Source organism: Sinocyclocheilus rhinocerous, unplaced genomic scaffold, assembly GCF_001515625.1.
Source record: "Sinocyclocheilus rhinocerous isolate Xijiao unplaced genomic scaffold, SAMN03320098_v1.1 scaffold39623, whole genome shotgun sequence".
Taxonomy (NCBI): Eukaryota; Metazoa; Chordata; class Actinopteri; order Cypriniformes; family Cyprinidae; genus Sinocyclocheilus; species Sinocyclocheilus rhinocerous.
This window is the reverse complement of record NW_015669316.1, coordinates 1-3,916: the sequence shown is the minus strand read 5'-3', so window position 1 is coordinate 3,916 and position 3,916 is coordinate 1. Positions and strand designations below refer to the sequence as shown.

Below are 3,916 nucleotides of genomic sequence, written 5' to 3'. Positions count from 1 at the left end.
ACACTTTTGATTATTTAGACCTGGGCTATTAATTTATCATTTAAATTAAGTTTATTTATTATATGAATTAATTGTTTATTATTTAACAATGACTATATTGTATGAAAAAAGCAGCACCAAGACATTTGTAAACCAATGTTTATATTAATGATCGAAATTATAGTCATAGAACACCATTTCCAGTTAACTTTATAAACTGTGAATGATTTAATTTCATTTGACTCCCTAGGCTGAGAGATGCCAGAGATGATCTAACTTTCAAAGTCACTAAGACTCCAAAAGAGGCCATTGTGGTATGTATGCTGAAGTACAAAAATGTCTAATATAAATATTAGGATACATATTAAGATATTTATAGCATATAACTTTTTTGGTTTATTTCACTTATGCTATTTTCATTAATAATTATTCATTAAAAAAAAAAAGCTTGTATGAATCATTTAATAATTTAACCAAATTTAAGTGTTTTTTAAAGGTGCTCTTTGATTCGAGTTCCTCCATGGGTGAGGAATGTTTTGACCAAGACTTCACAATGAAGCGAATTAATGCCATCAAAGAAATATTTGACAGCTTTTCAAACCGATGCATGGCTTATAATTTTAACCAAGTTATCTGCCTTGTGAAATTTGACTCTTTCGTAAAAACGCTCCACACATTCACAGAAACAGTGGAAACCTTTAAGGTAAATAAAATTTTCATTTTAGTTATTTAATCGTTCTTTAATTATTCTATATTTGAAATGTCCCAGGTCATTTATGTATAGTATTCACACTACTGCTGGGTTTTCATTCATGTTGTAATAATAACTAAAGCATTTCACTCAAAACTTTTATTTTTGTATACCAATACAGTAGAGCAGTAGACACACTTTTTGGAAAAAAGAAAAGATTACATTTAGTATACTTCAGAATTAATATTATTTCCTTGTTGTTTAGGATTATGTTCATAAACTTCAGCCACAAGGACAAACTTTATTGTATGATGCATTAAATCATGGATGCCAAGAACTTCTTCAAATCCGAGAGAGATTTCCAGACTGCAAATGTCGCATTATTTGCTTGACAGATGGAAATGATTATGGGTACATTTTCAGTCATTCTCAAATAGTGATTTTCTTAAAAAGTATACTAAAATATTTAGTTAACCACCTTGCTATGGCACCTATAAGCCATAGCTTGTCATGGGGGCAATTTGAAAAGCATTTTCTTTTTTTTTGCAGTGCTTGTGTGTACTTATATTTTGATTATGTATGCAATAAGCATATATTGTAAGCAATAAACATTTCATTAAACTGAATAAGATGCTTTTTTAAGATCATTAACAAAGCACAAGTTCAGTTCGCAAGTTAAAATATATAAAATAACCGTTGGGATCCTGTCACCTTGGATGGCCTTGTTAATAGTTTTTGATGTGAGTATCCTGAGACTCATGTTATGTTTTGGTTTTTATCTGCAGAGCATGATGTCTGGATTCAACCACTTTGGTCTGGGTCTTGTTTTGCTCTGTAGTTGGAGTTTGTTCTATGTCATGGATTCTTGTCTTGAACCATTGCTTCCAAAATAACGTACTGAGCAGGCACTACATTTGAGTTTGAATTTACTTAGCGAACGTTTAAAAAGTACATTCTATATAGTATGAATGGGTAGTATGAATGAAATTCGGACATATTACATCTGCCAGGTTGTTACCGTCACGTGACCTTCCAGCGTCAATTGCATTGTTTCACTACCATACATAAATTCTCTCCCGTGGCCTCATGGGATAGTTAAGTGTCCATCGTATGCACACTTTAGAATCTCGCCTGAAGTAGCCTAGATCCTACGATACTATGAATTCGGACAAGCTACTCTTTTGGTGTATTGTTTTTCTTTTGGTGTACAGGCCTACTGTTGCTATGTCCCAATTCAGTGGCTGCATCCTTTGAAGGCCGCATTGGAAGGGCGATTGCGTCACAGTGGCGTGACAAAGGCTGTCCCAATTCAAAGGCTCCCTCAAATGCGGCCTCAAAATGCACCCTTCGTTTCTCAGACAATGAAGGCTAAGAACAAATGGACCCTTCGCAGCCTACCCTACCAAAGAGTACAATGCGCGCTGGTGACGAATTGCCAGATTACACTTTTAAATGTAAGTACTGGGTTCTAGTTACTCGAATAATGTAATGTATCTAATGATACAATGTAATATATAGGGTTAACCTTATATAAAACAGTTGAAATGTTAACTGATATCTTAGCAAGATGTGATTTTATATAGCTTATACTTTTTGTTATGTACGTAAATAGATGATGGTGAATTTAAACAGGTTTTGAACCCTGTTTTTTTTTAGGCAGTTGAATATAACTTTTAAAAAAGTACAGTACAAGCATTACTGCCGCTCGTCAATGGCAGCTGTCACAGTTGCTAGGCGACAAGAACAGTCTTCGGCAGAGCCGTTGAGAAACAGAGTTGTGACCCTATCTATATATGTATAGGCAGGGGTGCCGTTACGGGGGTGCAGAGTATGCCAGGCATATGGGCCCAGGAAGTTAGTGGGCCCCAAATCACGACTTTGTTTTTTTTTTTAAAGCACGTCGTCTTGCGCTTTAATGGACAAATAGCCTACACCTTGCCAATTTGAACATTCAAGCGATTTTAACGCATTCAAGCACAAGAAGACGCGTAACAACTCCATTTAGTGTGTTGTTACTCAGACAGCCGGGTCTCTGACATCTAGAGCCCTGCACTTCAGCCCCGACAGGCCCCAACTTATTTACGCCCCTAGGGCCGGGCTTCGGGCCAATTTTCACATCATAGCTCAGACGCAGGCTGGGCATCGGGCCTGTTTTAGGCTCCTTATTATTTTTTTTTATTTTAGTCATCCATCAATTATAGTGATAAAAATGTTTTGCCACACTGGTGGACACAACACGATACAATGCTACCGCGACTGTCAAGACCGGCTCGGACGGTGTTTAGTGTCCCCGCCAGCAGCAGCATCGAGCGTGCCTTCAGCGCAGCTGGAAGAGTCATAGAAAAAAAAGGACTGGCTTTAAGACTGCCCCTGACCAGAGATTAATTACTTAAATTCTAAACCATAATGAGCCTTCAATATTTAGGCTAGCCTATTCTGCTTTCAAGCGCATGCAATAGGCTAAAGCTTGCCACAAAGTCCCAGCAAACATAATTAGCCTACCATGACTGGGTCTGGGGGAAATGATAAGGAGATATTTTAATTATTAGTGTTTTCTGAGTCAGTGTCGCAAAGATGAAGTTGACGATCCTGACTCGCGATCTCCTCATTGGACAGGCCTTTAGAGATAATTGCATCTTTACGGCTTACATAATGAAAGAGTTTTTGTTTTCAATTTGAATTATTTAATTTTAAATGAGTAATTTAAAGCTTTCTATAGATATATTTATCATGTCTGTGAGGCAAGTATTCACTGAGTTTCGGTTCATTTTTGTGAAGCGCTCCTGGGGTGCGTTTCCCAAAATGGTCGCAAGTTCCGTCATTACGAATAGAGATTATGGAACTAACAACCATAGTTAGTTATGCTTTTGGGAACAGCACACATTTTTAGGCTAAACTTTTAAACGCTGTGATATGCTTGAAGTGTTTTATATCTATAGATTTTATTTTAGGTAAGTCGAGTTGATTTGAGAAGGCTAAATTGATCAAACGTGATCAAGTCACTGTCTGCTGCTGGCCGCTTAGGCGTTACTTTAAAAAACAAAAAATTGAATTTAACAAACAAAAAATGTTCCTAACATATTTCTATGGACAGCGAACAGCTTACGTATAGCGGTCCATAGAAACTAATGAGGCATCTATGTAGCAGCCCATAGAAATAGTCACTATTTAGGAATCTACATACATATCTATGGTTGTGACCAGTGTTGGTAAGGTTACTTTGGAAATGTAATAGGTTACAGATTA

The 3,916-nt window shown here is 36.6% G+C and overlaps 1 long non-coding RNA gene across 1 annotated transcript; it reads left to right on the top strand.

Annotated features, from left to right (window-relative positions):
• The first annotated feature begins 226 nt into the window (after positions 1–226).
• On the top strand, positions 227–1,005 carry LOC107734082 (uncharacterized). Its single transcript, XR_001639062.1, has 3 exons — positions 227–293; positions 476–682; positions 936–1,005. It is a non-coding gene; the product is annotated as an uncharacterized LOC107734082 (long non-coding RNA).
• Positions 1,006–3,916: the final 2,911 nt, after the last annotated feature.